The 27,382-nt window shown below is 48.9% G+C and overlaps 1 long non-coding RNA gene across 1 annotated transcript in view; it reads left to right on the top strand.

The window, feature by feature from the left end:
- Window positions 1-6,834: 6,834 nt before the first annotated feature.
- The window catches only part of LOC138285220 (uncharacterized), a 69,008-nt gene continuing 48,460 nt past the window's right edge, over window positions 6,835-27,382 (top strand). Inside the window, exon 1 of the long non-coding RNA XR_011201543.1 lies at window positions 6,835-6,973. This is a non-coding gene — a long non-coding RNA (uncharacterized lncRNA). The remainder of the gene's footprint in view (window positions 6,974-27,382) is intronic.

Genomic DNA, 27,382 nt, shown 5'->3' with positions numbered 1-27,382 from the left:
TAGAGTGTGAAAAGCCCACAAAAGCCACAAATCAAAAGTTGAAAGAGGCAGATAGGGATGAGGGAGGGGCTTTGAAAAAGACAGGGGGGAGTGAGGTGAGTAATATAAAAATGCAGAAGGATTTATTGGTCAAGGAGTCAGGCGAGGGGTCTCTTGAAGGTGCTAGTGGTTTGTCATCGTATACAGGCTCAGGTAGATGGTTATGGGTACCTGAGACATTTGAGGCAAATAAGGAGGTCTTAGGTCAGGGCAAATGTACGGCCACAGCCCTTGAAGGTTTTTTGGGACTTGCAGGGCGCCGGAGGGAGCATGCTGCGTGAACAAAGCAGATGCAGTGAGGCACAGCTGGCCAGGTTGTGCGTCATCTGCAATAAACAACAAAACTGTAGATTGGAGAAGATTTGGTGAGGGTGTAGGGGATGGTGAATGTCCGGGTGTCAGTTTTGGTGATGTGAATGAGATCATGCAGTGTGAATTTGACTAGGATAAAGAGGATGAGAAACTGGAAGAAGGGGAGATACCTTGGGAGTAGAGAAGCAAAAAAAGCACTGAAGAAAAAAGGATCAGGGACGCTTAAAACTTGTCCAAGGATCATATCTTGCAGGTCAGAAAAAAGCAATGCAGATATTGCAGAGAAAAGACATGGTGTGTTAAGAGACCACAAGGAAAGAGTGGACAGCGCAGAACATCCCCAGAAACATGGGGCAGACGGAGTACAGGTGAGCCATAGTGGTGGTGTAGTTGGAGGGGAGGAAAAGAACGAGATGATATTGAAAAAAGAGCATAAAGAAACAGAATAGATGGTAGAGGATAAGAGTGTGGTGACCGAATTTGGAGCGGAAAAAGAAGCAACGGGTAAGAAAGACATAGAATGAGATGGGAAAGAAGAATCTAAATCCAAAAGGTAAAGAGGGTGACACAAATAAGATTGTGGTGGATAAGGTAGAAAGAGCAGAAGAAGATAGGTCAAAGGGCAGACAGAAGGACTGAAAAGGATGCAATGCATGGGGCTATTGATGCCACTGGGAGCACATTTGAGCACAGTGACAAAAGAGAAAATCTTGAAAGGGGAATTTGTGGATGTATATAAGCTTTTACACATGGAGATATAATCCAAAGAAGGGTCTAGAGGTGTGGGAATTGGCTAAGAGACCTAGAGTACCCACTACAATTGACCATGGACATCAGCATTCTTAATATTTGTCAGTATCTATTGCGAAATATTCCCTAATAGGGCGGTGTCTATTTTTAAGTATATAGACACAATTAGAAAGGCTCCTATGGAATTAGGAAGCTTCGCATGGTTACACTGCGATGAAGAGTTTTGGGTAAAAATTATACTTATAAGTGGAAACCCTGGGGGAAGGTGGATAATAAACTGTGGGTCCAATGAATGTATCCACAAAGGCCTCCGCCTACGATGCATATGGCTAGTGGATTAGCAGTACAACCCAGGCCCTTTCATGGGAAATCCACCCCGGGGGTGGTTTCATGGGGAAGAGGACAGAATTTCAACTCAGGTGCCTGTTGGGGATTCAACAGGGGTTAATGTCAGAGACATACATGCAAATACAAACATGAATGTTCAAAATATGTAGGTAAACATGCAGTCCTGCAATGTTCTAGGGAGCAAGGAAGGTTCGGTACGAGTGGGCAAGGCAGGGGGAAAGGGGGATCTGGTTACAAGGGCTTTTACTCCAATTAAATTGGAAGTCCTGAGTTATTGGTTAAAATTTTACCCCAATAGAGAAGATGCAGCAAAGTTGGAATGGGGATTTAAAGAAGGTTTTAGGTTGGATTATCAAAGTCCAAGAGCACAGAGGTTTTCTGACAATTTGAAAATCAGCAAATGAGCATCACCACAACATAAGAGAGAAACTGGGCAAAGAAGTGGCAGAAGGATGAATGGCGGGTCCCTTTGACTCCTGGCCCTCACCTGACTGAATGATCTCTCCTTTGGGGGTGGTGCTGAAAAAGAGCATGGGAGAATTTTGAATGATACACCACCTTTCTTGGTCGCAAGGACTGTTAATGATTACACAGCAAAGGCAGATGCTGCAGCTCATTTTGCCTCGGTTGCTGTAGCTATGGAGTTTGTGGGAACAGTGGGTCCAGTGGCAGAACTAGCAAAATGTGATTTTCAGTCAACTTTTCGACTCCTACCAGTGCATCCTTTGGATTTTTCATTGCTGGGGATTCAATGTGATAATCAGTTGTAAGTTGATAAGGTTACCAATGGGTTGTGCCAATTCTTGTAGTTTGTTTGAATATTTCAGTACCTTTTTACAGTGGTGTTTCACTTATACACCAGGAAAGGAACTGATCACACATTATCTGAATGATTTTTTGTTGGTAGGGGCAGGAGGGAGTCAGGAGTGTACAGAAGCATTGACACAATTTCAGGCTATGGCAAAAGTTTTTGGAGTACCTTAGGCTCCAGAGAAAACGGAGGGCACTAGTACTTGTTTGGTTTTCCTTGGTATTGAACTGGACACAGTAAAAATGGAGGCAAGGCTGCCTCAAGAGAAAGTTATGGAGATCATTGAGATGCTAGAGGATGCAATAAAAGCACCCAAATTGCAGTTACATCAAGTTCAATGCTTTTTAGGTCTCCTTAATTTTACTTGTAGGGTGCTAATAGCAGGAAGTTCATTCAGTAGAAGACTTTGTTTCGCTATGTCAGGAGTTAGTTTGTCACACCATAAGGTCAGGATCACAGCAGCTATGAGAGCAGATTCTGTGGTTTGGATGACATTCCTGAGAGGTTTCAGTGGGATAGCCATGTGTTTCCTTGATTTAGATGATTCAGATTTTTTCAGATGCAGCTGGTGCCAAAGGATTTGGGCCCATATTTATACTTTTTTAGCGCTGCATTTGCGCTGCTTTTTGACGCAAAAACGGTGCAAACTTACAAAATACAGTTGTATTTTGCAAGTTTGTGCCGTTTTTGCGTCAAAAAATTAGTTTTGGGACAGCAGATGGTGCGCCGAACAATGGCCAAAGAAGTGGATGAAAGAAAAAAGGAGCATTCCATTCTTTGAGTTTTTTCCTTTGTTGGTTACATTGACAGTCTGGGCGAAGAAGTCAGAGAACAACACAGTTACCTTCAACGTGGACAATAAGACAGAAGTGGATTAGGTCAGCGGTCAGAAGGTTAAAGATAAGCACCTTTTAAGATTACTGCAAAGATTCATGCTGGGTTGTCTGATGTTTAATATCGTCTTTAGAGCCAAGCATGTGCCAGGTATGAACAATAATATAGTGGACTTATTGTCTCGATCACAGTGGCAGAGATTCCGTGGTTTGGTGCCTGGAGCAGATTTGCAAACAACACTGGCCCCACAGGAGGTATGGGATCTAGCCGCTTGAGTATGTTTGAACTGACTGAGAAGTCTTTAGCGAAGACCACTGGAAGAGCTTACAGAAGAGCTTGGGAGGAATTTTTAAGTATAGGGGTGACCCTTAGGGACTGAAATGAATAGGTTGTTTGCAAAGAAGGGATGATGTGCTAACTTTCATGATGAACAATATTGATAAAAACATTTCCACTACAACTATTGCAGGTAAATTGGCCGGTTTGAGTTTTTATGGAACATTTTTCTGGGGTATGAGCCCTCAGCTGGGAAAATGGGCAGGAGGTTGCTGCAAGGATGGGCAAAAGTGAATCAGAGAGCATGCTCAATTAAGGATCCTATCTCCATAAAATTGTTGGTAAGTCTGTTAAAAAGTTTGGGGAAGGTATGTTTTCCCTATATGAACAAAGTTTGTTTAGGTTATGTATGTCATGCCTGTTTTTTTGGTGCATTTAGAATATGGGAACTACTGGGTAAAGGCCAAGCTGGGGGGCTAATGAAGGAACATGTAAAGTCTACAGGTGAATATGTTCAAATATTTCTGGAGCAGTCCAAGACAGACAAAATAAAAAAGGGGTCAACGGTATCCCTACACACAATAGGAGGACCAGTATGCCCGGTGGATAACTGGTTGAGATTTATACACAGTTAAGGGAGGTGGTTCAGGTTTCATCTTTATTCATCAGAACAGCACAAGGATGACAGCCTCACAGGTTTTGGGTGTCCTGAGGAAACCGCTATGCCACATCATACTAGATCCATTTCGTTTTGGCAGTCATTCTTTGTGTATAGGTGTAGAATCCTAAGTTGAATGATTAGGGTTTTCAATCAAGGAGGTGAAGAAACTGGGTCATTGGTCATCTAATTGCTGCTTTCGGTACATTAGAGATATTGAGGATGCTTAGACTGTGAGATGTATCTAACATTTTTCTATTATTTCAGGTTGTGTAGCTGGCCCCCTGTGGCTTTTCAGTCAATATGGATTGTTGGACACTCGTTCATTAAGTGGGCTGCAAAGCAAGCTGACTGCAGACCTTTTGGAAGGAATATGGTTTTCAGAAGCAATGACTTGAATACTGAGTGGTAGAGAAGGGGGACATAAGATGGGGGCAACTGCTACCCTGTTTATCAAATTTGGTAACAGAGCTTGCCGGGATGTAGTTTTCTAGCAGTTAGTTGAAAATGATTTGGTACAATGGTCAGGGTTGGGTTTGATTAAAGAAATGAAAAAGGATCTGGATATCATTGGGGGTCTTGGTCGGGGACGGAAATAGTGGTAACAGCTTTAGTGCCTAGAAGAGTTTGGAAGGGAGCAGTGAAATTCACAGCAGTTGAAAGGGCTAGGCGCAAGGTTAACAGAGAGTTGTCAGATTTTTGTTTTTAAAAAAAAATGGGGATTAGCTAGGTTGGAGCATCATGATATTAAGGAGGAGGATTTTCAGTTTTCTAGGCAAGATGGGGTGCATCTTTCATTCATGGGGACAGAATTGTATCTTCTTGAAATAAGAGAAAAGTTAGCGTCAACACTGGCTATCCAAAGATGGTGCTGGTAAGGTAACAAATTTGGGGGAACACATTTGTTTTTCCTTGGTCAAACACTAAGGCATTTGACCAATGCCTATCTGCTTGAGCAGCATTTTCAAACAAGTTTAGCGGGTATAAGCTAAAGAAGAATTGTGAGTTCAAACGTTTGGGGGAGGAGGGGCAGGCAATAACTCCTAAACAGGGTTTTCCTGGTGGCCAGTAAGCAGGAAGGGTTGGGGGCATTACAAACTAAAGGGTTGGCAGAGGAGACACCGGTATGGGTGAGTCACAGGGAAGGTCAGTGGATGAAAGTAAGGGAATGTGGAAGATTGAAGTGTGGAAGACTGCTCTGGGGATTTGTGCTGTTTGGGGGAGTGTTTAGGGGCGGGGTGTTAGTTTTGGTTTTGTATTAGTGAGGCTATGGGTTATATATTGTAAAATGTTTTAAAGTAGTTTCAGAACTGCATACCTGTCCAATAAAGCGGCCTTTTACTCTCTTAAAGCTGGCCTGGTCATTTCGCCTTCTCGCCCAATGTTGGCATAACAAACCCAGGCAACCAATCATCTGTAATGGCTGAGATGGACATCGTTGGTCATGGTGTACACCTGCAGCAGTCCTTCTCAAAGCTGAACTGGTGGTGAAAGAGAGAAAGGGCTGTAGGGCAGAAGACATCTGGTCAGGTGGCATGCCAGATTCAAACAGCATATTCCATGTTCATTATAAAGATGGAAACTTTCAGTCTGAAAGTCTCGGTCCGCCTGGAACTAGGAAAGGGGTCTGCATATCTGTCCGGTGAATTGACATATCTCTCATTGCTGTCTTTCCCAAACCAGTTTGCTATAAGGTTGTGTGCTTCTGTTCCATATAGGAAGGGGCAGCACTCAACTAGAACGCCTGTGGTGCCACTCCCCCCAAAAAACAAATCTGCTGGTAAACTCATGAAAAGCACACCTACAAGCAGGTTCAAATTATAATGATGCTATTTAATGTTTGCAATACACACAAAATGCAAAACATTCTTGAAACAACATTGAATGCTAGGTTGGTTATAGGGTACTATTTTGCCTTCTGAGCCTAAGAATACTGGATTTTTGTACTTTGAAGTTCAGAGTTTCTATGCCCAATAGTGAAGACTCTGACCCCCATATATTCATGTCTAAGAGTGAGGGTTCTTAGTGGCATAGCAATGTTACAATGGGCCCTACTGCACGCTGAGAAAATGGACACCATACGCCTGCAAGTCCTGCACTCTTGATGGCGACGCCCACTCCGTTCTCCTTGCAGCAGTTTCTGATACCTTCGGTGTCAGAGTACTTACTTCTCATCAAGGCTAACCAGAATCAGCTCCCAGGTCAGATAGCTCATGCTGTGTCTTGTGGCCTCGCCAGTATAGTACGTTACACACTACAGTTTGTAAGCTTTTATGCTGTCATTTGCTCAGCTTACCCCACAAAATCAAAACATAGGACGCTCGTAACACTCTTTTGCATAGAGTACATGACGTCATAAATTGGCTGGTGGGCGGGCTACTTTGCCGTGGCTGTTGTAGTTTGCCCCACCCAAGTGTCAGCCTGGCTTGCACTCTTGAGGGTAAATCGGGCAAAACAGGGGGCGATGCCTTCCGAGGCGTAACAGCTTATCCGTCCAATGGCTGCGATTCCTCTCCCACAATGACTACGGAGGTTTAACTGCCAGCAGGTCATGTGATTTCACGTCACGCCTCCTTCAGCCTGACAGGTCCATGTCCCGCCCCATGTGGGCTTGTCATAAGAGTTAGAGTTATGGGAGAAATTACGACACAGCTCTCACGGAGAGGCCGACAGGGCTTTGCCTTTCGATTGGGTGCCAAGAAACAACAGTGGACGCCCTTCTCTGCACCGATTGGTCTGTGTACAGTTTCGTTCAGAGTGGACCGTAGTGGGTGGTACTGACCTGCGCGCCAGCAATCTCTGGAAACCCCCCGCCCCTGATGTCCCTCCTTTAGCATTGGAGAGGCGTTTGCTAGGGGCAACAGGGAGCTTTTAGCTTCTGCCGAGCACTTATGGGCGTCTTCATTCCTCACAAGAAGTGACAACCGAGGGCCGAAAGCAACATGGTGAGAAAACACAAGTAGAGTAGGCCCATTGGTATCGCTACACCTGGGACCGGGCAGGGAGTAATGGGGTGAGGATGAGGGTGTTTAAGACGAAGCCAACAGGGTTAAGGAAGTAGTATGGTGTGAAGGAATGAACCCCAGGGCACCAAAGGAGAGAGGAGGTTGTGTTTTGGCCAGAGTTGCCGATTTTGGATGGGGAAGAAGGTTCAGATCGCAGCATCAACTCAACATCCTGTGATTGCAGGTGCATAGGTATCAATGGTGCAAAAGGTTTCATGCACCAGTACCTAGAGGTGGAAGGAGGCCCAAATACAACAGGCCTTTGAGCCCTGAGAGTGCACCTAAATAACCATGTACCTGTATGTGAGCAGTGCACTTGTGTGTAGGATAGCCACCACGTTCTTTGAGAACATTGTGAGGGGTGCACCTATCTGAATGCAGGTTTAACATTGTATTTTAGAAGAGCAGGGTTACTGGTCTACAGGTTAAAAATTGAGCCTTTGTGAGTGCACAGTGAGGCATATTCCTGTATGAGTGCAGTGTGAAGGACGTGTGAGTGTAAGTTGAGGAGTGTCGGGGCAGCTGGCAGACAGATGTCACCCAAGTGAGGGGGTTCACTTGCATTGCTTGCCATAGGACCCATGACAACCTAGCTGCGCTTCTGTGTGATTATAGGGTAAACCACTGAATCACAATTCGGAAATCACAATTTCAAATGTACTAAAGAATATATTTTAAAACAGCAGTTCCTACTGGGGGTCACAAATTGACATGCCTCATGAATATTAATGGGGTACATTTCAGCTTGTGACCAACTAGAAATCACACCAATCACATGTATGGTGGCCTGCAGGGGTCAGCAGACTACCATGTCTGTGATCGCTTTTTAATAAAGCAAACTTTTCTTTGACATGCAGCCTGTTTTCCTGAAGGGAAAATGGGATGTGTTTCAAAAGAAAATTTACATTTTTAATTTTAATTTTTTTTAATCTCAAAGGGGAAGGAGTCCCCCTCTGAGAATTTAAAAATCCTTTCACATTGGCGAATGGTTGATACTACCTTTCAGTAAACTAGGCATTAAACCTAAAGTTGAGGGAGACCCTTGTGTACAGACTCCTCATGTCTGGAACATAACAATTAGTTAATAAAATGTGTTATGAGGATTTGTAGAGCATGAATAATCTCCTCTGAAAGTATCTAGGCGCTGAGTAGGGCAGGTCTCAGCAAGAAGGAGGAAATCATGTCTGTTTCATCTGGAAGAGCCATGTTTTGAGGTTCCTTCAGAAGTCCATCAGGACGGTTCAGAGGTGTTGCGGGAAGTTGGTCCATGTCTTGACTGCGAGGTATGAGGAGGAGCTTCCTCTGCTTCTGGCTTTCTTGATGCAAGGGAGGTGCTCTCTTGCCTGTGACGCAGATTAAAGGTTTCTGGTGGGTTGGTAAAAATTGCGGTATATGACGTACACTGGGCTGGTGTTGTGGAGAGCATTGTAGGCATGAGTGAGTGGCATGTTCTTAAATCTTTCCTGAACTGGGAGCCATTGGAGATTGTTTGGGTGTGGAGAGATGTGGTTATTTTTCCGGGATGTTCAGGATGTTTCTGCCCAGGGTGTTCTGGATGGTTTGGAGCTAGCATAGAACATGGGCTGGTATTCCGCACTAGAGGGTGTTTCAGTAGGTTAGCCTACTTGTGATAAGAGGGAAACATCCTTTTTTACTACTTTTTTATCGAAAGTCGTGGTTAACGAAAGCGCAACAACGCTTTTTTTAACCACGACTCCGTTTTTTTGTGCCTTAACTACGTATGTTCTGAACAACGAACATGCGTGGTTAAGGTACAAAGAAGGGAGTTGGCGAAGGTAAGTGGTGGGTTTAGGTTTTGGGGAGGGGGTGGGGGGTTTTAGGTTTTGGGGTGGGGTTGAGGGGAGTGGGGCGTTTTTGGTTTTGGGGAGTGGGTGGGGGGTTAGGGGGTTTTAGGTTTTGGGGTGGGGTTGGGGGGGTGGGGCGTTTTTGGTTTTGGGGAGGGGGTGGGGGTCAGGGGGTTTTAGGTTTTGGGGTGGGGTTGGGGGGTGGGGCGTTTTTGGTTTTGGGGAGGGGTGGGGGGTCAGGGGGTTTTAGGTTTTGGGGTGGGGTTGGGGGGAGGGGCGTTTTTGGTTTTGGGGCGGGGGTGGGGGGTCAGGGGGTTTTAGGTTTTGGGGTAGGGTTGGGGGGTGGGGCGTTTTTGGTTTTGGGGAGGGGGTGGGGGGTTAGGGGGTTTTAGGTTTTGGGGTGGGGTTGGGGGGTGGGGCATTTTTGGTTTTGTGGAGGGGTTGGGGGGTCAGGGGGTTTTAGGTTTTGGGTGGGGTTGGGGGGCGGGGCGTTTTTGGTTTTGGGGAGGGGGTGGGGGGTTAGGGGGTTTTAGGTTTTGGGGTGGGGTTGGGGGGGTGAGGCGTTTTTGGTTTTGGGGAGGGGTTGGGGGGTCAGTGGGTTTTAGGTTTTGGGGTGGGGTTGGGGGGGTGGGGTGAGGGATGTAGGGTGAATGGTGCCTATTACTAATGCTTTTATCAGGAATGCCTTTACAACGAAATATCGTTGTTAAGGCATTCGTGGTAAAATCATTAGTAGTAGCAACGAGGTCGGTGTTCCGACCTCGTTGTTAAGGCAGTAGTTGTTTTTGAAGTCGTTGTTTCGTCGTACAATCGTGATAAGAGCCTAGGTAACTGTTCGTCTGGTGTTAAGTGGGATACACTTGAAAATTGTGTGTAGCATTCACAGAATGTAAAAGCATGACGAGGTGACAGCATTGATTTGTCGGCTCATGGAGAGGTTGGTGTCCAGGATGATCTTGAGGTTCTTAGCATGGGCCTTAGGGGTGTGGTGGTGGGGAGGCAAGTTTTGAGGACCATCAAGATGCATCCCAGGGGGAGTGGCTGTTGCAGAAGATAAGGATTTCGATCCCTGCCTATGTTGAACTGGAGGCAGTTGTTTTTCATCCAAGCTGCGTTGTTGCTCATGCAGTTGGTGAAGTTTGCTTTGGCGGTGCTGGTTAAGTGGGTAAGGGAGAGGATGAGCTGTTTGTCATCAGCGTAGCATACTTTGTTGATGCAATGGGCTCTGATGCTGCCCACAAGAGACATCATGTAGACGTTGAAGTGTGTTGGGTTGAGCGATGATCCTTGAGGGACTCTGTTGAAGAGTTTCTTGGGTTCTGAGGTATAACGTGAAAATCTAACTCATTTAATTCTGTCCGTGATAAAGGAGGATATCCACTTGAGGGCCCCTCCACAGATACCCAAGTACTGAAGTTTTCTGATGAGTATCGAAAGCTGCAGAGGTCGATGAGGATCAGTGCGGCCATTTCTCCTTGGCCAAGGATGCTTCTGATGTCATTAGTGGCTGCATTGAGGGATGTTTCTCTGATGTTATTGCTGTGAAAGCCAGATTGAAAGTTGTCTTGCAGTTGATGGACTTCTAGGTGGTTTGTGAGTTGGATATTGATGGTTTTGTCCATGACTAGCTAGAAAAGGCAGGAGCGAGATGGGTCCATAGCTATTAAGGATGTTGCGGTCTGCTGTTGGTTTCTTCAATAGGGCGTCTACTTCTGCATTTTTCTAGGAAGATAGGGTGGTGGCAATGGTTATGGAGGTGTTGATGATAGTGGTGAGGTTGGGGAAAATGACGGTTCTTCAGTGGTTGTATATGAAGTCGGGGCACAGGTCTGAGGGGGCTCATGAGTGGATGGTATTTATCAGAGTAGTGGTTTCTTCTTTGGAGAGGGGCTTCCAGCTGCTTAACTGCTGTGAGGTAGTGAGGAGGGTGTCCTGCTGGGCGTTTGTATCAGTATGCTGTGGGTCGAATGTGTTGTAGAGCTTATCAAGCTTCTATTTGAAGAAGTTTGAGAGGTTGTTTCAGAGTGCTTGGAATGGGATGATGTAGCTGTTGGTGGCTGCGGGTTTGGTGAAATCCTTGACAATGGTGAAGAGTTCTTTGGCATTGTTGGCGCTGGCTTTGAGTCTGAGAGTTAGGGCCTTTTTCTTTGCATCTCACAGTTGTCAGTGGTAGTGTTAGACTTTTCATCCTTGGCGTGGTCTCCCTTAACCTTTTTGCCTCTGTTTCCCAGGTTGTTGATGTGTGCTGGACTCTGTTTTTGCTGTTTTTGTTACTCTGGACACTTTACCACTGTTAACCAGTGCTAAAGTGCGAGTGCTCCTATACAACATGTGTATGTAATTGGTTCATCCATGATTGGCATATTTGATTGACTGGTAAGTCCCTAGTACAGTGCACTAGAGGTGCCCAGGGCTTGTAAATCAAAAGCTACTAGTGGGCCTGAAGCACAGATTGTGCAACCCACATTAGTAGCTCGGTAAACATGGCTCAGACCTGCCACTGCAGTGACTGTGTGTGCTGTTTTAAACTGCCAACTCGACTTGGCAAGTGTACCCACTTGCCAGGCCGAAGCCTTGCCTTTTCTTATCTGTAAGACACCCCTAAGGTAGGCCCTAGGTAGCCCCATGGGCAGGATGCAGTGTATGTTTAAGGAAGGACATATACTCATGTGTTTTATCTGTCCTAACAGTGAAATACTGCTAAATTTGGTTGTCACTGTTGCAAGGCCTATCCCTCTCATAGGTTAACATGGGGGCTGCCTTTAAATATGATTAAAGTGTAGATTCCCCTTGGGAACAGATAGACTTGTGGAATTTGGGGTCTCTGAGCTCACAATTTAAAAATACATTTTATAGTAAAGTTGATTTTAAGATTGTGTGTTTGAAAATGCCACTTTTAGAAAGTGAACATTTCCTTGCTTAAACCATTCTGTAACTCTTCCTGTTTGTGGATTCCCTGTCTGGGTCAGTTTGACAGTTCGGCTGTTTGCACCTCTCTCTAGACAGTGACACAAACGGAGCTGGGGTGTAGCCTGCATATCCTGATGAGCCATCTGTGCTAGGAGGGAGGGGAGGAGTGGTCACTCACACCTGAAAGGGCTATGCCTGCCCTCACACATTGCACTCTCCAACCCCCTGGTGTGTGTCTAGGGCCTGGCCTGGGCAAGGCAGGATTTCACAAACCAGAGAGACTTTTCTTTGAAGTAAACCTACTTCAAAGGGCAAAATGAGTATAAGAAGGGCACCCAAAACCACAGACTTTAGATCACTTCTGGAAACCAAGAGGAACCTCTGCCCGGAGAAGACCTGAAGAGCTGAGGAAGAAGAGCTGCCCTGCCTGTGACTGTGCTTTGTGGAGCTATCCTGCAGTTGCTGCTTCTGCCTGTGCCAGAGGATAAAGACTGGACTTTGTGTGCCTTCCTGCTTGTGAAGAAATCTCAAAGGGCTTGAAACTGAGCTAGCCTCCTGTTGTTGAAGTCTCAGGGATAGCAAAGACTTACCTCTCCCAGCGCTTGGAGCCTCTGCTGAGACTCTTGCCCTTCCAAGTGGTTCCCTATCCAGTTCCTGGGGCCTTGACAGGTGAAGCTGCTGGACCAAGGTTGGAAATCCACCCACATATCGCAGTGCAGGTAAATTTCCGATGCATCCTCCGAGAGCAGCTGAGGAAACGGCGCGCTGCCAGCTCCGGGGCTGAAATCGACACAGCGCTTGCAGCGCAGCTGTGAAATCGATGCATGCGGCTGGAGAAACAACGCTTGACATCGCTGACGGAGGCTGCAATGACGCAACATTGCTGGGCGTGGAAAATCAACGCAAGCCTGCTGAGGTGCTTTGTCCGGATCGACACATCTCTCTCCTGCGGGGAAACAAACGACACACACCGATCAGACCAGAGAAGGAGAAACAACGCACGACCTTGCTTGCGGGTGAGAAATCAACGCACCGCTTACCTTTTTCGACGCACACTCGTCCGTGTGGGTTATTTTGATGCAACCCAGGTACATTTTCACGCTAACATCGTTAGCGTTGTGTTTAAAAGGACATGAAGACTTTCTTTATATTTTAACTAATAACTTGACTTGTATATGGTGGATTTTTGTTGTTTTGGTCTTGTTTTGTTTAGATAAATATTTTCTATTTGTTCTAAATCTGTTTTGTGTCATTTTGTAGAGTTTTCATTAAGTTACTGTGTGTGTTGGTACAAATACTTTACACCCAGCCCTCTGAAGTTAAGCCTGCCTGCCTGCACGTGCCAAGCTACCAAAGGGGTGAGCGGAGGTTAGCTGAGGGTGATTTTCTTTTACCCTGACTAGAGTGAGGGTCCTTGCTTGGACAGGGGGTAACCCGACTGTCAACCAAAGACACAATTTCTAACAGGTAACGATTGAAGGCGGCTTTGTACGTGAATCTTGCGGTAGTGTTTTGTCGAGTGTCCATTTTCTCTCAAATTGTTTGCAGTGGCGCCTGGAATACCTGAGGTCGTTACTGTATCAGCTGGGTCATTTGTTGTTTTTGAAGGTCTTGTTTCTGGTGGGAGCAGTGCGGTTGGTGCAGTTGGTGAGCCATTTGTTGAAGAGTTTGGTGTTGACACAAAGGTTCTTGGTGTGGTAGAGTGGGCGTTCTTGTAGAGTCTTGGTCCAGTTTTTCTGCTATTTTGCCCTAGTGTCTTGATGGTGCTTTTTTTCTGGTAGGGTGGCTTTCTGGGCGGGTATCTTGAAATGTATAGTATAGTGATCAAACCATGTGAGTGGGGTCTTGTGGGTGGTGGTGATCCTGTTGCAAGAGAAAATAGGTTTGAGGTTGTGGGTTGGTCCTTGGTCAACCTTGGTGAGTCTGAGGCTGCTGAAGCTGTTGAGGAGGGCCGTGGAATTAGGGACTGTGGTATCTTCCAGAGAGAAATTGAGGTCCACTAGGAGGATGTAGTTGGTTGACCTGACAGAGAGGGGAGCAATGAAGTCTGAAATGTGGTTGCAGAATTCTGCTCTCAGACCCAGGGGACAGTAGGTGAAGTTCCCTTCAGGGTGGCATTGTAGTCCTTTCATATTTTGAAGTAGAGGTGTTGTGTGAGGTTGGCCTCTGTGTCCATAGAGGTGGTGCAGTCAATCTTGTTGTTGAAGAAGATCGCAAGTCCTCCGCCTGGTTTGTGGATTTGATCCTGGTGTTTAATTTTGTAGGAGCATGGGATGGCTGTGGCAATGTCTGTGTTGGAGGCTGGGTTTAGTCATGTTTCTGTAAGAAAGAGGAGGTCGGTGTGTTTCTGCTGAGGACGTCCCAGATTTTGGTGGAGTGTTTTCCGAGGGACTGGACGTTGAGGAGCATGACAGACAGGTGTTGTGGGGTGGTGGTGGTGGTGGCGTGTTTCGATTGTTTGGAGCTAGTGGTGTCAGCATCTGAGATGTTGCAGGTAAAATTGTGATGGGTACAGGAAAAAGGTCTAAAGGTGATGCTGGGGGAGACGCTGCAGCAGTCTGTTTCCCGTTGTGTGTGTTGAGGTCGCCGAGGATGAAGGAGGAGGAGTGGCTCCGTTTGTTGGCTATGGTGGTGGCTGCTGCTGTGTGGTAGTGTAGGGTTGGATGGTCGTGGGGATAGAGTTCCTGGTACTGGGTGCAGTCCAAACGCGGATGGGCACAGATGAGCTTGCCTGAACTGTAGTGCTGTGGCCTGCAATAAGTAGGTCCTGGGGTGGGTGGAGCTTCTTTTGGCTGGAAGAACAGTGCACTGCAAAAACGGAGCAGCAGCAGCTGGATCAGGCTGGAACAAGCAGGAACTGGAGGCCACCGGCAAGTAACAGGCTAGGTGCCCAGGTGCCTACCCAATATAATTTAAGAGCAAGAACTGACATTTACTAAGAAAATTAATGAACAGAGGTATCCCACAGAAATAAATGGAAAAGTAAGAGAATTAAAAATTCCTAGTTTTCACATCTGGAAAATGTAATACTATTAACTACAAGGAGGCCAGGATTTCGCTTCATTCTTCCTTTATTAACAGCAGCTTGTTGCCAAAGTATACAACAAGCATTGGTAAACTGAATAGGTTTTATCTTTGGGACCTATTGGCTTTGTAAATAGTTTCTGGCAATGATGTATGAAATCGATAAACAGTAAAGTGTGTTAAAATTGTGGTATGCATGCACCTACTGATTGGTGTGGATGCCACTTTTTTTTAAACAAACCAACTTTTTCATCATTAAATTAAAAACAAAAATGATCATTTTTACCTGTGCAGTTTTTTTAAAGTGTCACAGCCGGCCCTCCAATGTCTTTTTAACTGCCTCAAGAGATGAGGGCACAATGAAGGTGAATAGGGGAGGGAAGCAATAGAGAGCGCGTGGGGGAGCAAGGGGCAGGGTTATAGAATTTATACAAATATTAGGAAAACTAAGGAGGAGGAAGCAGCATAGAGTGCATGCGGTTAGAGGCGGGGTAAAAAGCACACCACAGAGAGACAAGTGTTGAGAGGAGGGAGCAGCACATAGTGCTTGGGAGGGAGGTGTGGCAATTTGGTAGGGAAGAAAAGGTGAATGAGGAAGATATGTTGAAGGGACATGCACTGTCATGGAGTGCTTAAAGAAAAAAGAAAAACTGGTACCTAAATGTGAGTATTGAATTATACTAGTCAGCCAAACAAAAGTATAGTAAAAAGGCTGTGGTACAGGGAGGTACTAATACAAAAAGAGGGAGGCAAGCCATTGCACACAAAGGAAGCAATTAAGAGTGGCAGTAAAGCCAACTAAGCCCAATCTATTCTTCTGGTATAGTCCACAACAGGCTTTTGCCAACCCAGCATCTAAAAGCTATCTGGTAAGTGAGACCTAAAAAACCAAATGCAGTAACCATGAGTCACTAGACTGCAACATTGTGATTAATTGCAACATTAATAACCCTCCATGCCTTAAAAGTACAGAAACAACACAATCGTTTCCTATTTCCTCCTGCAAGGTAAAGAATTTCAACAATATTTGATGTTGTTTCATCCCATTTGTATAAAGAAAAGAACGGGTATACTACTATAAACATAGCTTCTTCCCCATCTTTGCTAGCTCATATGTCCTAAGCACAATTGATTGAGCAATAAAGCTCTTCAGTCTTCATCACTTGTAATATAAAAAAGCTTTGCATAAACATGGCAAATGCAGCTAAGGGTGGGAATAATCTTTGCCTCTTTGTCCTTAATAGATATATAACTTTTAGACACACAAGCTAAGAAGTTCTGTATTACATGACATGATCTGAGGCGACCATTATGCTTGTCAAAGCTTCTATGCCACTAGCAACACCTTAGAAGGAATCAGTGTAAAATATAGCAATATTAATTATCATGTTTTTGACTACTCAGCAGCTTTTATATTATCTTCCAAATGTTCACCCAATAGAATTGACTTGGTGCCAATCAATCCTTTGGCTGATTTAGTAGAAAGCCTGTCTACATCTATTCTAGTTGGGACAAGAGTCATTTCACCCAGTGCATAAAGGTAACTAGTAACTAGCAACTGGTGCAAAGTGTTTCACAAGAAAATCAGAAGCTACTTCACACCCTCTTGATCTAAACCCTGACATTCTGACTTCATACTCTTTCAAATATTGTAGAGTGCATGACCTTTCATTGTCCAAATAAGTCAGATACAAAATGGTTATAGTCAGTCCTGGAAAGTAGAAGGATCGCGGTTCCAGCAGCTATTTATGGTTCGGTTCTGGGATCCTGCCGACCTAGGGAAATACGATGAATTTGTTCTGGTGTTATTTGATGAAATTGGGACGCAATTCAGCAGTGCCCACATGTTGTCTGCTTTCTGTTCTGTGCGGCAACTTGCAGGCAGCAAGGAAATAAAGGCACATAGCTTATCACTTCAAAAGTACGTTAGAATAACTATGACTTAAAGGTAGGTTTTGATTTTCTTCACCCTGGCAAGAATGCACAATTTTCCTGTGTGTACGAGTAATTACACTAATAATAATTTAAATGATACATACTAATTCATGTTTTATGTAGTTCTTTTATAGCGCTACTCATCCCAGTGTAAGGTGTCGGAGCACTTCATATCACACACAGAGACACAGTAAATCATAGAAGTGTGTAAATCAATATGCAGGAAACGTTACAGAAGACAATGGGGTTATAAAGTCTAGAAATCACATATCTTCCATACTTGTAGACATTATGGTGGTCATTACAACCCTGGCGGACAGTGATAAAGCCGCGGTAAGACCACCAACAGGCCGGCGGCAAAAAATGTGCCAGTACGACCTTGGCGGAAACCGCCAACAAAGACAGCCACTTTAACAATCCCACCGCCACGGCGGTACAAACAAACAGCTTGGCGGTCACCGCCAACAGACAGGCGAAGGACAATGTAACGCCCACACTATTATGACAGGCCAATCTGCCACCTTTTCCGGGGCGGATTCACCGCGGATAAAAACACGGCGGAAACAGGAATACCGAAGGAAAAACGCTCACCTCTACACACCCCATGAGGAACGAGGACGCCATGGATCCGGAACTCCAAATTCTACCTGCAATAGTCTTCCTGCTCCTCTACCAGGAGCACGAACGCTGGCGGCGAAGACCACGGTGAGTACTGCACCTACGACACAGGGGAGGGGGAGGGAAAAAACAGGGACATACACACGCAACACCCCCACCCTCACCCACTACAACACACACACTAATGCATATCAATACATCACAGTTACACCCCCCGAACCCTCCAGAAGAATGCAAAGATAATAGAAAATGAGTGTAACCATTGTAATATATTAAAAGCAAGTAGGCAGAAATATATATGTACACACCATGTACAAAATATAAACCAAGCATAGTAGTCCAGGTAGTGCTCTAATAAAGTCCGTGGAACACTGGGACCACACGGTATGGGCGAGGCCCACACAAGATCCCCGACCATAACGGAGAGAACACTGCAGGGGCATCAGAGAGCAACTAAACAGGCACCTCAGGGGGAGGGAAAGGGGGGGCACCTCAGCCGCTTGAGTGCACAACGCCAAATCCACGAGGGAGCCACATGCCCACTGTTCCATCCTGGGGAGTGCAAAGCCACAGTCTCACAAGTCTCTACAGTGGGTGGGTTGCCCACTGTTCAATCCTGGGGAGTGCAAAGCCACAGTCTCTCAAGTCTCTACAGTGGGTGGGTTGCCCACTGTTCCATCCTGGGGAGTGCAAAGCCACAGTCTCACAAGTCTCTACAGTGGGTGGGTTGCTCGCTGTTCAATCCTGGGGAGTGCAAAGCCACAGTCTCTCAAGTGGATGACAGTCTCCACTGGTTCTGTAGGGGGCATGGTGCCCAGAGTGCTTCATCCTGCTAAGGACAGAGGTAGTGGATGCCTTTCTCCACTGGTTCTGGAGGGGGCTTTGTGCCCAGAGTGCTTCATCCTGCTAAGGACTGAGGTAGTGGATGCCTTTCTCTACTGGTTCTGGAGGGGGCATGGTGCCCAGAGTGCTTCATCCTGCTAAGGACAGAGGTAGTGGATGCCTTTCTCCACTTGTTCTGGAGGGGGCTTTGTGCCCAGAGTGCTTCATCCTGCTAAGGACAGAGGTAGTGGATGCCTTTCGCCACTGGTTCTGGAGGGGGCGTTGTGCCCAGAGTGCTTCATCCTGCTAAGGACTGAGGTAGTGGATGACTTTCTCCACTGGTTCAGGAGGGGGCATGGTGCCCATAGTGCTTCATCCTGCTAAGGACAGAGGTAGTGGATGCCTTTCTCCACTTGTTCTGGAGGGGGCTTTGTGCCCAGAGTGCTTCATCCTGCTATGGACAGAGGTAGTGGATGCCTTTCTCCACTGGTTCTGGAGGGGGCTTTGTGCCCAGAGTGCATCATTCACTCCGTGACGGACTCAGTTGCGTCAGTGCCCTTGCCGCTCATGGGCCAGCAGTGCTTGAGACGGCGGTGCCCTGTTCAGCGGTGCTTGAGACGGCGGTGCCCTGTTTAGCGGTGCTTGAGACGGCAGTGCCCTGTTCAGCGGTGCTTGAGACGGCGGTGCCCTGTTCAGCGTTACTTGAGGTGGCGGTGCCCTGTTCAGCGGTGCTTGAGGCGGCGGTCTCCATTGCAGGGACTCAGCTGCTGGCGGTCCTTCATGGCCCAGCGGGGCTTTTGCTGGCGGTCCTTCAATGGCGGTCCTTCATGGCCCAGCGGGGCTTTTGCTGGTGGTCCTTCATGACCCAGCGGGGCTTTTGCTGGCGGTCCTTCAAGGCCCAGCGGGGCTTGTGCTGGCGGTCCTTCATGGCCCAGCGGGGCTTTTGCTGGCGGTCCTTCATGGCCCAGCGGGGCTTTTGCTGGCGGTCCTTCTAGGGCCCAGCGGGGCTTGAGCTGGCGGTCCTTCATGGCCCAGCGGGGCTTGTGCTGGCGGTGGCCTCCTGGGCAGCTGGGCCTGTGCTGATGGTGGCCTCCTCAGCAGCTGGGCCTGTGCTGATGGTGGCCTCCTGGCGGTGGCCTCCTGGGAAGGTGGGCTGGTGCTGGCGGTCCTGTCCTGGGTCAGTGGGCTTCTGCTGGCGGTCCTGTCCTGGGCAGGTGGGCTGGTGCTGGCGGGCTGGTGCTGGCGGGCCTGTCCTGGGCAGCTGAGCTTGTGCTGGCTTGTGCTGGCGGTCCTGTCCTGGGCAGCTGGGCTTTTGCTGGCGGTCCTGTCGTGGGCAGCTGGGCTAGTGCTGGTGGTCCTGTCCTGGGCAGCTGGGCTGGTGCTGGCGGCCCTGCCCTGGGCAGCTGGGCTGGTGCTGACGGCCCTGCCCTGGGCAGCTGGGCTGGTGCTGACGGCCCTGTCCTGGGCAGCTGGGCTTGTGCTGGCGGTCCTGTCCTGGGCAGCTGGGCTTGTGCTGGCGGTCCTATCCTGGGCAGCTGGGCTGGTGCTGGAGGTGGCCTCCTGGGCAGCGGGGATGATGGCGGTCTTCTCCGCCGTGCTGCCCTTCCCAGACTTGCCGGGTTTCTTGTGGCCCTTCCCCACCTTGGAAGGTGTCACAGCTGACTCCACACTCCCACCGGTACTCCTAGGAGGGGCTTTGGTGGCTGGAGTCTTCCCCCTCTCCCGCCGGGCACTGGCCAACTTCTGATGCTTCACAGGTGGGGGACTGTCTGTGCTGTGGCTCCGTGCCACACTGGCTGCCCTGGTGGCCGGTGCACTCCAGATTCCGGTGACTACAGGCACAACTGGTCCCGTAGATGTTGTGGCTGAGGTGCTAGTTCGGGACCTAGGAGATGGACGGGGTGGGGGAGGTGTGGGAAAGAGGTCAAGGTTGGACAGGAAAAGTTTTTTTGACACACTGGGACGAGTAGCTGGAGGGGGTTTGGGAGTGGAGGAAGAGGTGGTGGTTGTAGGAGGTGTTCGTTTGCTGACTTTGGGTGAAGATGCATGCGCTGGAGGCTGTCGTGAGGTGGATGGCTGTTGGGTGGGTGTGTGCCTGCGTTTGTGTATCTTGAGAGGTGGCGTCACAGACACACTGGGAGAGGACACAGGGGACGTGTGAATGTTAGTGGGGGTGGTGACTGCACGTCAGAGGGGTGTGGTGGTGGGTGTGCTGGAGAGGGACGTAGTGGCTGTAGAGGTAGTGCATGCAGGTGTGAGTGTAGATGAGACAGGGAGGGAGGAGGGAGACGAGGAGGAGGGGGACACAGTGGAGGCAGTGGATGTTGGTGTGTCTGCATGTGTGTGTGTGATGCTTGCGTGAGTGCCTGTGGGATGTGTGGTGCTTATGTTTGCCTGAGCTTCCCTTGTGTGTTGAAGTGTGTGCATGCTGGTCTGTAGGTGTGCTTGGGATAGGCTGAGGTACAGGGGTTTGGGTCGGGGTGGAGGAAGTTGGAGGGGGGGAGGCTAGACACAGGGACAATGGCTGCCATCAGTGCTGAGGCCAGAGTCTGAAAAGCTCGCTGAAGGGCCGCCTGACCAGAATGAATGCCCTCCAGGAATGCATTTGTTTGTTGCAACTGCCTTTCTACACCCTGGATGGCATTCAAAATGGTAGACTGCCCAACACTAAGGGACCTGAGGAGGTCAATGGCCTCCTCACTGAGGGCAGCAGGGGTGACTGGAGCAGGGCCTGAGGTGCCTGGGGCGAAGGTGATGCCCACCCTCCCGGATGAGCGGGCACGGGGCAAAGGCTGAGGGGCTCCTGGGAGGGCGGTGCTGGAAGGGGTGGTGGCGGCCGTACCTGTAGATGGGGGTGGCACAGATGTTGCCACAAGGGAGCTCCCATCAGAGGACAAGTCCGTGTCACTGGTCTCAGCTCCTGTCCCCGCTGTGGAGCTCCCCTCGCACTCTGTCCCACTGGTGAAGTCCGAGTCCGTAGTGTGGCCCTCCATGGCCATGTGGGATGCAGCCCCCTGGTGCTCCGGTGCCACTGCTCCTCCGCCTGATGATGCTAATGCACACAAGAACAGGGAGACCACAAAAAGGGGGGGACGACAGAAGAAAGACATGTTGAGTGCATGCATTACTGCTACCGTTGGCGGACACGACAGACACAGAAGCCCCCCGCACTACGCTGCGCTCTTGTGCTCCACTGTTCAATTCCTGGGAAATGGCCTACAAGGCTATGGATGACATCTGCACACATAGATGACACAGGGGCATGACTAGGTGTTCTTGGCACTCTACAGAGGTGGGGTGCCACATGGCCTGCCTTACGGAGGGACCTTGCCTACGGAACTTGCCCTGGCCTAGGGAAACCCACAGCCCACCTCCCCCACCCAGACCCCTCCACTGCGCGCAAAGTCAGCAGAATGAGAGTGTACTCACCCCCTCGTTGCTGCTGTGATGCCCTCAAGCGCCCATCCAACTCCTGGTAGGCCACCGCCAGGATCCTGAACATCAGGGGGGTCATGGTGCGACGGTACCCCTCCCATGTTGGGAGGCCATCCCCAGCTGAGCCTCCGCCGTCTTCTTCTTTCCGGCAGTGGGTGCTCCTTCTGTGGTTGACCCCCAGGGTCCGGACGTCCTTGGCGATGGCACGCCAAATATGTTTTTTCTGGTGGGCGCTGACCTACATGAAATGTACAGGGGGAAGAGTAAGTTATTACCAACTGCACCGTCAAAGTGATTGGCCCCCATCCCTACCCTTGCCATGTGGCACATGCATTCACCGTCGTTTCATGCACGCCGCACTCTCCCCCCTTCCTTCTTACATGCCCTCTCCACACAGGCATAGCCCATAATCATGCTCCCTGTGTACTTACCTGTTTGTCTGGAGGACCGTAGAGTTGCGTGTTCTGGGGGAGGACCCCATCCACGAGTTTCTCCAACTCCTCCGATGTGAAGGCAGGGGCCCTTTCCCCAGACACTCGAGCCATTGTCTCTTCCAGACCGAGGTCACAGCAGCACTTGCAGTGTAGGTCCTCTCCTGTCGAAGATCAGGTATCGAGTGATTGAACAGATAGAAAATGGCGGTCACGTCCGCTGCGGTGCGTACCGTCACCGCCGGCGCACATCGTCATTGGCTCCTGGGACCCATAGGGTCCAATGTTAACCAATGCAGCATTGCGCTGCGGTCTTCAACCGCCTACCACGACGGTGTACAACGCCAGCGCAGTTACCTCACATCCCATTGTCCCACTTTACAGGTCAGGCAGCCGCCATTTCAGGGGCCCAAATGGCTTCATTTTCAACTGCGTCACATATACCTAGGCCTAGACTCAACACACATACAGGCCACTTTTTGTGTATGAATGGTGTTCTGTGTCAACTGTGGGTACGTACCTCTGAATTGGTTGACTCTGTGCTCGTTGTTGTCCTTCATAGGCACCATCCGCTGGGACATGTGAGGAGATGGCGGCATCCTCCGGTTGTACCGACCATTGGTGGACCTGTCAACAATGGAGGAAAGACATGTGATTATTAGATACAGGCTTGACCGTGCCACAATCCAGGAACTGTGTACCCAGTTGGAGCCAGACCTGATGTCAGCATTCTGCCATCCCACAGGAATCACCCCTCAAGTGCAGGTGCTGTCAGTGCTCCATTTCCTTGCAAGTGGGTCATTTCAAACAACAGTGGCCATAGCATCAGGGATGTCCCAGCCTATGTTTTCCAACGTGTTGTCCAGAGTGTTGTCTGCCCTTCTGAAGCACATGCGGAGCTACATCGTTTTCCCTCAGGTGGAGGATTTACCTACAGTGAAAGGTGATTTCTATGCCCTGGGACATATCCCCAACATCATAGGTGCCATTGATGGGACCCATGTGGCTTTGGTACCCCCCCACAGGAGTGAACAGGTGTACAGAAACCGGAAGAGTTATTCAATGAATGTACAGATGGTATGTTTGGCAGACCAGTACATTTCCCATGTGAATGCCATGTTCCCTGGCTCAGTGCATGATGCCTACATCCTGAGGAATAGCAGCTTCCCTTCTGTGATGGGTCAACTCCAGAGGCACCGTGTGTAGCTATTAGGTGAGCACCTGGAAGCAAGACAGTTGGAATGGTTGTCTGGGTCTGGGGATATCCCTACAGGTTAGTGTGTGTCTAACAGTTGTCCCTCGCCATTTGCAGGTGACTCTGGTTACCCCAACCTGTCATGGCTACTGACCCCAGTGAGGAATCCCAGGACAAGGGCAGAGGAACGCTACAATGAGGCCCATGGGAGAACTAGGAGGGTGATCGAGCGAACCTTCGGCCTCCTGAAGGTCAGGTTCCGGTGCATCCATATGACAGGTGGATCCCTATTCTACTCACCAAAGAAGGTGTGCCAGATCATCGTGGCCTGCTGTATGCTTCACAACTTGGCTTTGCGACGACAGGTGCCTTTTCTGCAGGAGGATGGCGGTGTTGTGGCAGCTATGGAGCCTGTGGACAGTGAAGACGAGGAAGCAGAGGAAGAAGACATGAACAACAGGGACTCAGTGATCCAGCAATATTTCCAGTGAGACACAGGTAAGAGTACAGACCTTCCTACTACATGAACTTAAACACTACTGCCTCTCTACTGTCTGTCGATTTCACCCAGTGTATGGTCACTGAGTTGTCACTTTCCCTTACGATTTCACAGATGTGGGTCCCACTGTGTGACATCTGCTTAGATTCCTCATGGAGTAGAGCTGTGTGACATAGGTATGTTGACATTACAATTGAAAGAGCATTTTGTCCCTGTAATTGCTAATACACTATTTCGTAATCACAGACAGACTCCAGATTGTTTTGTGCTTTATTTGTGTTTATTTAGGTGCTCAATATTGGAGGGGGTAGTAAAATGGTGAGGGGTGATGGCGGAGGAATGTCCATGGCACAGTCCAGTCTATTAGTCTCACAGGAGCATTGCCCATATGGGCAAAGGAAGTGGAGCTGGGGCAGTTTAAGTATGGACAGGGTGACAAAGTGGGACAGTAGGATGACAATCAGGGTGGTCTCATTTCTTGGCGGGGGTCTTGGCATTGTGCTCTGTCTTGTTCCTGGATCTCAGGGACCGTTTGCGGGGTGGTTCTTCCTCTGCAGGGGGTGGGGTGCTGGTGTGGTGGTCCTGTGGCAGGGCGTCCAGTACACTAGCGCCGGCGGAGGTGGTGGGCAGTTCATCGTCCATGCTAGTGTCAGGGGCCCCTTGTAGTGCCACAGTGTCCCTCCTGGTGTTGAGTACTTCCTTCAGCACCCCTATGATGGTGCCCAGGGTGGAGCTGATGGTTCTGAGTTCCTCCCTGAAGCCCATATACTGTTCCTCCTGCAGGCGCTGGGTCTCCTGAAACTTGGCCAGTACTGTTGCCATTGTCTCCTGGGAGTGGTGGTAGGCTCCCATGATGGAGGAGAGGGCCTCGTGGAGAGTGGGTTCCCTTGGCCTGTCCGCCCCCTGTCGCACAGCAGCCCTCCCAGTTCCCCTGTGTTCCTGGGCCTCCGTCCCCTGGACCGTGTGCCCACTACCACTGCCCCCAGGTCCCTGTTGTTGTTGGGGTAGTGGGTTAGCCTGGGTTCCCTGTAGCCGTGGGCACACTGCTGCTTGACGTGTCCTGGGGACGGAGGTATGGTTCCGCTGGGTGGGTGCTGTGCTGGTGTTTCCAGAGGGGGGAAGCTCTGTAGTGGCCTGTGACTGTGTGAGGGGAACCGACTGTCCCGAGATCCCCGATGGACCGGGCTGGTCATCTAGATCCAGTTGGACAGAGGTGCTGTCATCACTGTGGGCCTCTTCTGTTGATGGTGTGGAAATGTGTGGACCCTCCTGTCCGGTGACGTTGGGTAGGGGTCCTGCAGGGGCAAAAAAGGATGTTTTTTACATCTGTGTGTGGCATGGTGTGCAATGGGTGGGTGACCGTGTACCCCAGAGCTTGCATTCCTGTGTGGGGCCTTGTGTGATGATGGTTTAGGGGGGTGTATGGGTATGTGCAGTGGGCATGCTTTAGTGATGGGTGTCCATGCTTTGTTGTTGCATGCAGGGCTTGGTGTTGGGATGGGTGGTTTGTGATGTTGGGACATATGTGAGGAGTTGGAGTGCTGAGGGTGAGGGTGGGGGTATATGCTGGCATGCAGGTAGGGTGGGGGATGTAATAGATAAGATTTGTCTTACCATAATCCATTCCTCCACCTACTCCTGCAAGGCCCTCAGGATGCAGAATCGCCAAGACCTGCTCCTCCCATGTTGTTAGTTGTGGGGGAGGAGGTGGGGGTCCGCCGCTAGTCCGCTGAACCGCCAGGTGGTGTCTTGAGACCACGGAACGCACCTTCCCCAGTAGGTCGTTCCACCTCTTCCTGATGTCCTCCTGATTTCTTGGGTGCTGTCCCACTGCGTTGATCCTGTCCACTATTCTTCGCCATAGTTCCATCTTCCTTGCAATGGAGGTGTGCTGCACCTGTGCTCCGAATAGCTGTGGCTCTACCTGGACGATTTCCTCCACCATGACCCTGAGCTCCTCCTCCGAGAACCTGTGGTGTCTTTGCCGTGCCATGGGGTGGTGTAGGTGATGTGTGGGGTGGAGTGTGGGGTGATAAGTGTGCTGATATGTAGTGGGGTGTTGTGTGAGGTGCGTGGAAGTTCTGTGGGTGATGGTGTTGTGTGCATGTGGATGCTGTTGTTCTTGCTGGTGCTATCTCTCTCTGGCTTTCGTTCGTGATTTGTTGTCGTAAGGGTTTGTGGGTGATGTGGGTGTGTGTTTTATATTGTATTGGGTGTGTGGGAGTGGTGTGTGTATGTATCAGGTGTGTATATTTCGATTTGTCCAGTGTGGCTGTGTTTTGTAAATGTGTGTGTATTTTGAGCGCAGCGGTGTGTACCGCCAATCGAATACCGTGGTTGAAAGACCGCCGCGTGGATTCGTGGGTCCTGATAGTGTGGGCGTATTTCTGTTGGCGTGACGGTGGAGGTTTTGTTTTCGCCAGTTTATCACTGACCTTTGGTGTGGCGGACTTGTGTGGGTGTCTAGATTTTGGCGGATTCAGAACTGTGGGTCATAATTGCTGTGGTGGAATTCCGCGGCGGCGACGGTTTGTTGGCGGTCTTCTGCATGGCGGTAAGCGTTTTTATGTTGTAATGAGGGCCTATATGATAAGAGTGAATTTCTGGGAGAAATACAAAGTCAGGTTATAAACTGTTACACAGTGTCTCGGGTTGTTTGTATTAACACAACTTTTTTAATTCCCAGACGAGCCCTTTTTTTGCACTCTTAGAATAACAACAGATTAAGAAAAAAACAATAAGGATCTAAGCCCATGACTTACAGTTTGCATACAGCTCCTTGATGCTGGTAAATAGATAATTGTGCTATATCGGAAAGATTACAACTTATGAACTGGAAGTAATAAAATGATCTCTGTCAAAAGCAGTACCCCACTTCCATATCTATTTAAAATACAAATCTGTGATGTGCATGTTACACAATGTGGTTGCAGAAGGTGCATTAATCCTCTATGCTTTCTGAGTCAAAACAGGGACTGGACATAACACAGAACTCTCCCAGAACTGCATAAACCACCAGAGTTAACCTACCGCTATTATAATTCCCTCAAAAGTGCTGTGTGCACAAAAATCTCTGCCACAGGTATCTAACCCTGTAAGATCAACTCCAGGCACTACGTCTTCCTGGGGACCTCAATTTCCACCTTGACGACCCTAACGACGGCAACTCCACTAACCTCCTGTACATCTTAGGCAGCACCAGACTGAAACAATTAATCACCAGCCCCACTTACAATGCAGGACATACTCCGGACGTCAGTTTTACAGCCAGCGACAGGATCAAATTTTCCCACACAACGGAGCTAACATAGGCCGACAACTATCTCATTCACTTATACATAACAAGCACACCAGAACCCTCAACCGCACCACCCACCCCCGTCTCCAGCAGTGGGGAAAATCACCGACACCCAGTGGACCACCGCTGTCCCCTCCAACAGATGCACCCCATCCAGCAGCTTCGAGCAAGATGCTTGCAATGTCTCCAATTGTATCGCCAACTGCGCCGATAAGGTTGCCCCCCACAAGGAACCCCAACACCAGAAGATCGAGCACGCCCGGCAGCTAGTTCACACCCATACTCCGCCCACTAAAGAGAAAATGCAAACAACTAGAAAGATGATGACACATAAGAAAAAACCCAGCAGACCACACCACCTTTAAGGCAGCCCTCAA

The sequence above is a fragment of the Pleurodeles waltl genome, chromosome 3_1, assembly GCF_031143425.1.
Source record: "Pleurodeles waltl isolate 20211129_DDA chromosome 3_1, aPleWal1.hap1.20221129, whole genome shotgun sequence".
Classification (NCBI taxonomy): domain Eukaryota; kingdom Metazoa; phylum Chordata; class Amphibia; order Caudata; family Salamandridae; genus Pleurodeles; species Pleurodeles waltl.
The sequence above is the reverse complement of the archived record's forward strand: the minus strand, read 5'-3'. Positions and strand labels throughout refer to the sequence as shown.